Source organism: Marmota marmota, unplaced genomic scaffold (assembly GCF_001458135.2).
Source record: "Marmota marmota marmota unplaced genomic scaffold, marMar, whole genome shotgun sequence".
In the NCBI taxonomy this organism is placed as follows: domain Eukaryota; kingdom Metazoa; phylum Chordata; class Mammalia; order Rodentia; family Sciuridae; genus Marmota; species Marmota marmota.
The window spans coordinates 4,248,863-4,261,184 of record NW_025999913.1 but is presented as its reverse complement, the minus strand read 5'-3'; positions in this window follow the sequence as shown (position 1 = coordinate 4,261,184).

Sequence of the window (12,322 nt, the reverse complement as noted above, 5' to 3'; positions counted from 1 at the left end):
CTCATAATTTAATATTGAACATCTCAGAATTTTTCTCTTCTCACGTGTTAAGCTGAGCTTTGGGGCTTCTTGCTCCCCATCACTCCTCTTAGCTTAGCGACTGGATCTCCCCTCCCTCGACCACGTTCTTCTGCTGTTTCTTACATGCGTCACCTCCATCTGCACGGCCTCCTTCATTTCCCTGCAGGCTGCTCTCACTTCCACAGCCCACAGATGCTTACCCGGGACTTCAGGCTGCCTCTCAGACATGCAGCTCCTGGCACAGGACCCAGAAACTATGGGGGACTATTCTCCTCCTTCTCCCAGAAACCCAAAGCTGCCTCTGGAACTATAAGAACACAACACCTGTTCTGGGGCCCACCTGGTTCCCCACATCCAAATCTGATAATTCTCCAATCTCTTCCAACTTAATGCCCCCTGCACAAATTCACAAGGCAACTGGAATCTCTGAAATGTTCGCATTCAGTACGGGAGTCCAAGGGCTAAGTAGGGCTTGTTGTTTCGGGAAATTTCATCATTGGATGATAAGATCTGCTTTCCCTATATGCCTACGTAAGGGTAAAAGAATGCCCACGAGGCCGGCACGGTGGCACACCCCTGTAATCCCAGCAGCTTGGGAGGCTGAAGAAGGAGGATCACAAGTTCAAAACCAGCCTTATCAACTTAATGAAGGCCTAAGCAACTTAGTGAGACGCTGTCTTTATAAAACATAAAAAGGTCCAGGGGCGTGGCTTAGTGGTTAAGCCCCCCTGGGTTCAATCCCCCAGTTCCCCTCCCCCCCAAAAACGAATGCCCCTGAGAACTGGACATGGTGACACACCTCTGTAATCCCAGCAGCTAAGGAGGCTGAGGCAGGAAGATCGAAAGTTGGAGGCCAGCCTCCGCAACTTAGTGAGGCCCTAAGCAACAGTGAGACCCTGTCTCAGAATAAAAATAAAATGGGCTGGAGATATAGCTCAGTAGTAAATCACCCCTGGGTTCAATGAGCAGTACCCACAATAAAAATAAAAACATTTTAAAAAGGGAATACACACAAGAGGCAGAAGAGAGCCACCAAAGAACTGCACTTCTTTACTGTTGAAAAGATGGAGGAAATGAAGGACACAGTGCGGGAAAAGTGACCAAGTGTACTGTTTAATTAGGAAAAGGGGAAATTTGCATTTGGAAGCCGACTGAGATAAGGTAGAAGGCACAGGAGACTGTTAAAAGCAGGTGGAAACACCCTTGGGCCTTGGAAATGCACCACTTCAGCACTGGCAGAGATGGGGTACGCAAGGGGCAAGGCCGAGTCAGGCCCCTGAGCCTGCTGGCTTCTGCAGTGTTTGGCTCGGGTTAATCACTGACTCAGCCAAAACGAAGCACCTCCTAGAAGTGGAGGAGGGAAGATGTGGGATCCCTGGCTTGGCAGAACTAACTTGCTTCGGTGTGGGGGTTCTCAGCAATGCCCAGCCAAGTGTATTTAAAGGCTGCCGGTCCTGGTCTGCAACAGAATATCTGGGAAGACTGAGAAATTCATGAAGAAGAAAAATTTACAGCCTGATGGTTCTAGAGGCTGGGAAGCCCTAGGTCAAGGTTTCTGCATCTAGAAGGGCCTTTTAGCTGCATTGGAACATGGCAAAAAGGGGAGAGGTGTTTAACACCACCTCTTGCGGGGCCCACCTCCCTGCACTGTCGCCTTAGGGGTCATTTCTGACACGTGGTCCATGGGGGACATATTCAAACCATAGTGCTACCCAAGGTTCCCCCAAGTGACCGAATCACTGTTTCTGTAATGATGGACATCATTACCCCAAAAAAGAGTTCCAAGCAAAGTGTGTTTGACAAAAACAATTTTATCCCAAAACTGAAGTAATAACGAAAACAACAAAACTTTCCATCTGAGAATCCCACTGAGATGAACAGTGCAAACTCGGAGGCACCCCATGAAGGTTGCATGCATCCCGGAGCCCCATCTAGGTGTTACCATCTAGGGGTGCTGGGTTTGTTGTCTCCATTCAGCAAAGGATTGAAGAACAGGACAGAGAGACAGCAGGCAAGAAGTGGGGTTATTCAGAGACACCGCGTCTGTTAGAAGAAAAAGTAGGCCCAAATCTCCATCTTGTTGGGCTACACCCCAACTTCCTTACTAAGACTCCTATAGCGCAAGGATTAATGTCAAGAATCAATAAATGGTACGGATTCAAACTAAAAAAGCTTCTTCTCAGCAAAAGAAGCAATCAGTGAGGTGAACAGAGAGCCTATAATTTGGGAACACATTTTTACCACATGCACATCAGATAGAGCACAAATCTCTAGGATATATAAAGAACTCAAAAATCTTAACACCAAAAAAAAACAAATAACCCAGGGCTGGGATTGTGGCTCAGTGGTAGAGCACTTGCCTGGAATGTGTAAGGAACTGGGTTCAATTCTCAGCACCACATAAAAATAAATAAATAAATATCCATCAACAACTAATAAAATATTTAAAAATAAATAAATAAATAACCCAATCAATAGATGGGCCAAGGAACTGAACAGACACTTCTCAGAAGAAGATACACAATTAATCAACAAATATATGAAAAACTGTTCAACATCTCTAGCAAGTAGCAAATCAGAACTACTCTAAGATTTCATCTCACTCCAGTCAGAATGGCAGCTATTATGAAGACAAACAACAATAAGTGTTGGCAAGGATATGGGGATAACGGCACACTCATACATTGCTGGTGGGACTGCAAATTTGTGCAGCCAATATGGAAATCGGAATGGAGATTCCTTGGAAAACTGGGAATGGAACCACCTTTGACCAACTATCCCACTCCTCCGTCTATATCCAAAGGACTTAAAAACAGCATACGGCAGGGACACAGCAATGCTTATAGCAGCACAATTCACAATAGCTAAACTGTGGAACCAACCTTGATGCCCTTCAGTAGATGAATGGATTAAAAAATGTGGTATATATACACAATGGAATACTACTCAGCAATAAAAGACAATAAAATCATGGCATTTGCAGGATGGAGTTGGAGAATATAATGCTAAGTGAAGTTAACCAGTCCCAAAAAACGAAATACCGAATGTTTTCTCTGATTTAAGGATGCTGATTCATAATGTAATGGGGGGAGTATGGAAGGATTCGACGATAGGGCAAAGGGGAAAGGGGGAGGGAGGAGAAGGGAGGGGGAGTGGGGGTAGGAAAGATGGTGGAATGAGATGGACATCATTGTCCTAAGTACATGTATGAAGACATGAATGATGTGACTCTACTTTGTGTACAATCAGAGACATGAAAAATTGTGCTCTATATGTGTAATGTGAATTGTAATGCATTCTGCTGTCACATGTAACAAATTAAAATTTTAAAAATGAAAAATAAAAAAAGAAGTTGGGTCACTAAAAAGAGACAGAGATAGAGAGAGTTGGTCTTCTTCAAAGAGAAGGGGCCCCAGAGCTGAGAATTGAGTGGAGAGTTCCAGTTGGTTCTTTTTATGGGCTCTGGAATTTCCTCCTCTCCTCATCTCCTCGCCAGACCACATGTTCCTCACTGTTATTGACTGGTGCTCCCTCTGTCCTTAAGTCTGTTTTAGTGTCTCTGTTGGATCCCCCACTTAAGAACCTGAATAGAGAAGTGTCTGTCTAATTGGGTCCCCTGCTTATGTACCCGAACACTTTTGTCAAGCAGGAAGCTGACCTCATCAGAAGACCCTCTCTTTGGTCCTTTGTTCTGGCCCTTCCCCCAACCTCCTCACCCGCCATCTTGCCCTGAGTGCCTAAGCCCTTCTATTTCTCCCTCAATACGTCTTCTCAGAGGATACCCCAACTACTGTTGGGAGTGGGGGCAACGACCACTCTAGCTACTTCAGGCTGACAAGGGGCATCATTGGACTAACTGGGATACCCTTCTGAGGAAGGTCTATGGCAGGCGGGAAGCAGTAGGTTGGTCTAGAGGCCAACACTGATGACATACATCAGGGGGTCTGTCAAGGGGTCCATGGTAGAAGTCTGGAGGGCTGTCCATTGGGGGCTCCATTTGTAACACCATCTGAAGTTTTGTGGTCTCTATATAAGAGGAAACAAAGCAAAAAAGCAAATCAATAATGCAAGGACCAAAAATAAGAATAAGCACCAAGTCTGCCAGAGGCCCAAGGAGAGGTTAAAACCATAAGGCAGATTTCACAACTTTGGATAAACTGTTGGACTGTGTCCTTCAGGCCTTTTCCTGACAATGTTTTCTGTATTAGAGAATGATCTATTCCCAAAGGGAAGAGTTGGTGGAAAGACTTTAAAACCTTCCATTGGGATGCTTGGGGAAGTAGTAGGATGTCCTCAGGAGAAACCCGCCATCTTAATCCTCTATGATCACGATGGTGCCCTTGAGGTTACAGTCTGTTGAGCCTCTTCCATTGAGTACTGGCGATGTTCAGAGGACAGACATTCAGAGGTCCCCATAGGAGTGGGGACCCTGTAAAGCAGCTGCCTTGGCTACTACATCTGCAGGCTACTGTGTCCTTTCCCTTCTAATGTCCAGGAAAATGAATAACTGCTACCTGAGAGGTAGCAGGAATATCACCTCTAGGAAGTGAAGAATCTTGTTGGTATGTTTAACAGAAGTGCTGTAGTAGTAAGCAATCCTCTCTCTTTCCAGATAGTTGCATGAGCATGAGGTATGACAAACGCATATTTAGAATCAGTGTATTTATTGACTCTCCGAATCTTTTTTTTTAAAGGAGAGAGAGAGAGAGAGAGAGAATTATTTTAATATTTATTTTTTAGTTTTCGGCGGACACAACATCTTTGTTTGTATGTGGTGCTGAGGATCGAACCCGGGCCGCACGCATGCCAGGCGAGCGCGCTACCGCTTGAGCCACATCCCCAGCCCTTTGACTCTCTGAATCTTTAGAAAGCTCTAATGCCTGGATGAGGGCACCTAATTCTGCTAGCTGAGCACTGGTATTAGTAGGAAATGGCCCCGATTCAAGAACCTCAAAATCTGTCACTACTGCATATCCAGATCTCCAAGTTCCATCAATTACCAATGAATTCCCACCAGTGTATAGAGTGAGATTGGGATTATCTATAGGATGATCAGATAAATCTGGTCCTGCAGGGTAAGTTTCCATTAAAACTTTCTCATGGGACTGGAGAGGTTTTTCCTCTCTCTCAGGTAAGTGGTTGGATTGGGGTCGTGACAAGCCTTTAAGGTAATTTCAGGTCCTTCCAAAAAGGAGGCCTGATATTTGAATATATGGCTGGCTGTTAACCAGAGACTATGCTTAGAATTTAGGGTTCCTCCCATGACATGGGAGGTAAGTACAGTTAGGGACCTTCCCAGAGTAAGTTTATTTGCCTCAGGGACCAATAGTCCCACTGCAGCCACAGCTCTGGGACTTCCAGGTCACCCACTGGCCACTTTGTCTTACTTAGGTATCCCACCAGCTGTGGGGTGGCCTCTAATGATTGAATATTCATGCCTAGTGCCATTCCATTCCTTTCTGTAACCTATAATTGAAAAGTTGACTGAGTGGGCAGCCTAAGAGGTGTTTTAAACGTATTGAAGGCTTTCCTCGCCTCTGCAGTCCAATTAATAATTGCCCATGAAGCCCCTGTGCTTCCTTAAGGTCCTCATAGCAGGGTCTTGCCTTCTCAGCATATCCAGGGACCCACATTCTACAACATCCAGTTGTTCCCAGAAAGGCCCTCAGTTGTTTTACTGCCTGAGGAAGGGGATATCAGAGTGTGGATTGGATTCTTTCTGGGCCAAGTTTTTGAGTTTCTTCTTCCAGTCTCATGCTCAAGTAAGTAACCTGGGGTAGGCACAACTGAGCCTTCTCTTGGGAGAACTTTATATCCCCCAGTGGCCAGGAAATTGAGACGAGAGACAGTGCAATCAGGCATTATGTTTTCTGAAGGTCCACCCAGAAGAAGGTCATGTATATACTGAAGGAACACTGTATCAGGGTCTGACCATCCATGAGGTCTTGTTCCAGTGCCTCCCCAAACAGATGGGGATGGTCTCTAAACCCCTGGGGAAGGAATGTCCAATTAACTTGTCCATCCTTATGGGTAGGATCCTCAAAGGCAAATAGAGGTTTGGGGATCTAAAGGATGCAGAAAAAGGCATCCTTCAAATCTAGGACAGTATAGTAAGTAGTTCCCTTGGGGATTTGGGTAAGGAGAGTATATGGGTTTGGAACAACTGGATGTAAAGGGACCACTGCTTCATTGTACATAGACGTCTTGAACTAATCTCCATTTACTGGGGCTCTTTGGAACCCCCAATATAGGAGGACTATAAGGGCTAGCGCACTCTACCAAAAGTCCCTGTTTCGAACTCAGTATAATAGGTATTAGACCCTTCCTAGCTTCAGGTTTTTAGGGATACTGCTTTTGGTGAGGAAAGTCGGAAGGATCTTTAAGGTGAATTTCAACAGGGTTGTAGTTCAGGCCCTTCCCACTGTATTGTCGTCTGACCGACTGCGGGGTCCACCTCTGTCTCTATTAAGGGCAGACAGCTACATTCCCCACGTGGCAACAACAATGTGACCCTTAGTTGAGTTATAGGTCTCTTCCTAAGATAGGGGCTGGGGTCTCTGGAACAATGAGAAAGGAGTGACTCAGGTGGACATCCCCCCAGGAGCAAGCAAGAAGTGCAGTGAAGTATCACTCACGGGGCCGGCCCCATATGCCCTGAGTGGTTACTGGATCGTGGGACCTAGGTCCAGAAGAGAAGGACAGGACTGAGAATTGTGCTCCCGTGTCCAGAGGAAGTTTATCTGGTGTTTGTCCAGCAGGAAGGTTACCTGGGGCTCCTCAAGTTGGACCTCAGTCACGGGAGCCACAGAGGAAGGAAGGCCCAGGAGCCGTCATTGGGAACTGGTAGGCAATGGCCTTGATTCCCTCAGGTTCCCAGGACATCCAGCCTTCCAGGGCTTCCCCTGACCCAGAGGACAAGGTGTGGGAGGCAGTCTAACAGGTGGTCAACACCTCTGGGGACAATCCTTTTTGAAGTGGCCTTCTTTCCCATGAGAGAAACAGGAGGTGGAGGAGGACCCCTGGGCACCTGCTCCTATGGCTGCCATCAATTCTCCATGTCCTTTGTCCTTTTTCTGCTTTTCGGGGTGTCTGTTATAAAAGGCTATTGTAGCACTCTGGACTAACTGGTCCAAAGTTTTGTTCTGCAGCTAGTTTTTGAAGCTTCCTCCATATTTTGGAGCAGATTGGGTCAAGAATTTATCTTTAAGAATGGTCTCCTCCATCTGTGACCCGGGCTCAATATCCCTGTGTTTGGTAAGGGCCTCAGGGAGCCTCTGTAGAAAGGTTACTGAGGGCTCCTTTCCCCCTTGAATTACAGTGGCCAGTTGGGCATAATTGAAAGGCTTAACTTGGGTGGTCCTCAGTCCTTCTAACACCCAATACATAAAGTGATGTCTGTCCCTTCATCTTTATCTTGTCCGCATCCCAGTTTGGCTCAGTGACTGACTCCCCTGGGGACATCCCCACTCTTGCCAGCCAGGGGTTACTTTCCCTCCCACTGCTCCTGTTTCAATAGCCTCTCTAACACCCTTTGTTTTCCCAAGGAAGTTAAAGTTTGACTCAAAAGCAACATAACATCCTTTCCTGCTAAGTCATAAAGATTTGATAACTGTTGGAAGGTTTGAAGGTGTTGATCTCGGTTTTCAGTGTAGTTCCCTAGGTCTATCTTTATGTCCTTTAATGCAGTCAGTGTAAAAGGGACATGTACCATCTCAGGTGCAACCCCCCCACACACACACACCCTCATTGCTCTGAGAGGAAATATGCCCTTCGTAGCAGGTTTCCTAGCAACTCTGGGATCATAGGTAAAATTCGTCCCTGGATCAGGAGAACTGGGCTGCAATCCTTTTAAACCTGAACATAAAGGGGAAGCAGTCTTAGGACCTATTTTTCCTTCATTTGGGGCTGAGGGAATTTCCTGTTTAACTGGTAAAGGTCTCTTTTTCCTCTGACAATAAGTTTTTCTGTTCTGGGGACTTGGTGTCTGGCTTAGAGCAGCAGACTGCCGCTAGGGTCCGAGTGTCAAGCTTGCAATCCTTTGCTGGTTCAGGATGATCCCTTCAATAAAAGAACAATTCTACATAAGGAACTTCACTCCATTTGCCCTCCCATTGGCAGAAAAGGTCTAATTAATTGCTGAATAGTACTATGATTTAGGGTCCCCTGGGGTTGGCCACTTTTCTCTATCTCCTAACGGGTACTGAGGCCAGGCCTCAGTGCAAAACAAGATCAAAGGTTTTTTCTTTAATTGGGGATCCAGGTTATCCCAGTTTTTGAGCAGATAGGAGAGGGGTGAGCCTCTTGGGATCTTGGAAGAATTGGATTCCTAATGGGAACAAAAAGAAAGGAGAGAGGTCTTGATGGGGGTCGCCCAATCCCCATCTCACTCTTTTACAAATCCGGAGGGGCTGCTCTGGCCTGTCAATTGGGTAGACTGTGTTAGCCCAGAATCTATCGGAGGGGGACCGTGTCCAGGTAGGGACTAGCCAAGCTTACCCATGGCCTCTGGTCCACGTCCCTGGTATTTCATTTTGTGACCCAGATGTCTCTGAGGCTTTCTTTCCCAGAAAGCATGTCATTCCCACCTTATTCCTGCCGAAGAGGGATTCAGAATTCTCAGGACAACAAGAATCTGGAGAGGAGGCATCTGCCTGTAAAAAGATCTAGGCTGAAGTCTCTGAGATAAGGAGAATCCCCTGACCCAGTAACATGGCCTCTCAGCCCACATTTATGGGTCTTTTTTTTTTCTTCTGTGCTGCTATAAATCAACCTTAGGAGACATCCTGTGGTGGTCATAATAATATCCCCCTTTTTCTTTCTCTTCCTTTTGGAGGGTCCTTAGAGCCACAAGGAAGGGGGCGGGGGGTATTTCTAAAATGTCTCACAAAGGACAAGGAGTCCCTCTATCATGGGGTCTTTTGATCAGGGACAACTATCCTGACCAAAAAGACAAGGTTTCTGCATAAGGTAAAGATGAATAAGGAGCGACCTAGTCTTAACCAACACACTGTGTTCCCAGAAGAAGGAAAAAAAACGTTGCTGATTCTGTCACAGACTATGGGTCCTATGACTCGTGTTGTTGCCGAGAGGAGAAAAAGAGAAGAAAACATTCAGTCTGGGAATTCAGCTGTGCTAGTCCTGGTTGGGAGCTTCCTGGCCTCAGAGAGCCAAGGAAGTGCCAGTCGATCAATAGTCTCTTCCCAGGTCTCATCAGCTGTTTAACATGACGGTTATGAACCTTTGAGTCGATAGTTTCAATCCCGGACGAGCCCCCCAATTGTTACCATCTCGGGGTGCTAGGTGGTTGTCGCTGTTCAGCAAAGAATTGAAGAATGGGACACAAAGGTACTAAGCAAGAAGTAGGTTTACTGAAGAGACAGACAGCCGGGTAGGTACAGTAGCCCACACCTGTAATCCCAGCAGCTCGGGAGGCTGAGGCAGGAGGATTTGAGTTCAAAGCCAGCCTCAGCAAAAGTGAGGCACTAAGCAACTCAGTGAGACTCTGTCTCTAAATAAAATACGAAATAGGGCTGGGGGTGTGGCTCAGTGGTCAAGGGCCCCTGATTTCAATCCCTAGTACCAAAAAAAAAAAAAGAGAGAGAGAGAGAGACAGACAGACAGACAGAGATACAGAGATAGACTTCTGTGAAGAGAAGAGGCCCCAGAGCTTGGAATCCAGTGGGGGAGTTTGGCCTGTTCTTTTTATGGTCTTTGGAATTTCCTCCTTCCCTTATCTTCTCTTCTGTCCATGAGCTCCTCACTATTCTGTCCATGTATCTGTTTTTTTTTTTTTTTCTATTAGATCCCCTGCTTAGGAGCAGGAGTACAGAAGTGTCTGTCTGATTGGGTCCCCCCTCTTGTGCCCACAAACACTTTCATCAAGCAGGAAGTTGACCTCATCAGAAGACCCTCTTCCTGCTCTTTTGTTCTGGCTCTGCCCCAACCTCCTCACTGGCCATCTTGCCCCCACTGCCTAAGCCCCTCTATATCTCCCTCATATGCACTGGGTAGATCCTCAGGGCCAGATCCCACATCTCCAGGTACTGCCTGGCTTGGAACAGGAGCATCTTCAGAGGGCAAAGCTGCACATCCAACCCCACATAAATATGTACAGTGCGGAAAGCACAGTTTCAGATAGAAGCAGTGACCGTTATGTTTAGCATTGATTCCCCACCATCAATGAAGTCGGAAACTCACACCGACTCTGGGTCAAACACGTTTATCAGAAAGGATTCTAACCAAGTCCCCTCTTCAAGCTCCAAATGACTGGCAGCAGTGGGTGAGGCAAAACTTCTAGTGAAACAAGTAAATAAATGGGGGTTTATTTTCTATCACTGTAACAAAATACCTGATATAATCACATTAACAAGAGAAAAGGTTTATCTTGGCTTATAATTTCAAAGTTTCAGTCCATGGTGGCTTGGTCCTGTTCCTTTGGGCCTATGGCAGCATAGTACATCATGGTGGGACTTCTTGGTTGGGGAGCCTAGGAAGAGAAGATAAAGAGGAAGGGGCTGTAGTCAACTATCCCCTTCAAGTTCACCCCCACCCACATGTTCTAATTTTATTTTACTAGGCCCCACCTCCTAAATGTTCCACTCCTTCAAATAGTGCCCTAGGCTGGTGATGAGGACTTTAACATATGAGCCTTTAGGGACATTCAAGATCCAAACTTCATCAGAAAGCACCAATAACATCAAGGACAAGAGCCAACATCTAACCTTGTATATCTCCCAGTAGCACATCATTGATGGGCTTAGAATGATATTCAATTAAGAAAGAGAGAGTTAATGAACTGTCTGGCTTCTGCGGATTTTCACCACTTTTCACTTGCAGGTGTTGGGAGGGGAGCTTGTCTTTATTTTTGGTGGAGGGATGGAATCTAAGGTTTGCAATTGGCCCCAACCTCTGTTCCCCCAGGTTCCACGAGGTGAAAGTCTTCTTAAGATTCCTCATGGAGAGCTGGGCGTGTGACTCAGAGGTCGAGCTCCTTCCTAGCATGCAGGAGGCCCTGAGTTGAACCCCAACACCTATTAAAAAGAGGACAAAGAAGGCCTCCTAGGAGGTGGTTCAGAGGATCCTGCACCTCCCCATTCCCGAGCTGGGTGGCCTTCTTCATGCCTCAACCTTCGCAGGCATGTAGTTTTCCATGCACGGTTTCCAGGTGAGCACAGCTCTAGCCAGCAGCACCGGGCCTCTGGCAGCCCAGCCAGCCCCACCCACGACTGGTCTCCACCTGCAGTACCCAAAGCCCCTCCTAGTGTGCTGATTTTTTTCTCCCCGCAAAACACGTGGTTCTGGAAAACAAACTCCTGTGCTCACCAGGATGTTGATAGTGGCTGATCCAAAGCCCACCTAAGGGGTGAAGGCCCAAGGAGATAATAGGACCAGAGAGAGCCTGCTGAGGATAGACAAGATGAAAACAACTGAGCTGAACACCTCCCCCACCACACAATCCTGCAGCCGTCTTTCCTGGACTTGCCTTCTCAAAAGGGCTTGTTCTTTACTACAAATGTTTTCCCATCGTTAAGATTTTTGAAGGATTCCCCCCACCCCACCCACCCCGCCCAGGACCATCTTGTCTGCACCAAACCTATGCAGTCAGAGAACTGGAGTTTGTCTTTGTGACACCTTTAGAAACTTCACCTCTCAGTCCAGACAGCTGTCCCCAGAGATTCTACTGTTGGTTCCCCACCCCCAGCTTCCAGAGGCAGGAGCATTTCAGCCTCCTCCAACCAGGAACTCAGAACTGATCCTCAAAGTCAAAGGGATTTTTGTTTTGTGTTGTGTTGTGGTTTTGGTATTGGGGATTGAACCCAGGGGCACTTTACCACTGAGTCACATCCCCAGTCTTTTATTTTTTATTTTGAGACAGGGTCTTGCTAATTTCCTAAGGCCTTGCTGGGACTTGTCTAGAACTTGCAATCCTTCTGCCTCAGCCTCCCAAATTGCCAGGATTACAGGTGTGTGCCACTACATTGGGCTCGAAGGCATTTTTGGAGAAATGATGGGAGGTCAATGTCCCCGGTGGACTCATGGGTTCTCTGGTGAAGAACACTTTCTTCCCTGGAGGACAAAGGTTAAAAGCAGCAAGATAAGCCATACAATTGGCCCTCCATAGTCACAGATTCTGCAACTACCAATGGGTTCAGATTGAAAATATTCAGAAAGAAAGTTCCAGAAAGTTCCAGAAGGCAAAACTTTAATTTGCTGGACTGAGCACGATGCTGAATCCATGCCGTCTCTTCAGCACTTAGGTGTGACTGTCCTGTACTACATGGTTACCCTACAATGGGGTGGC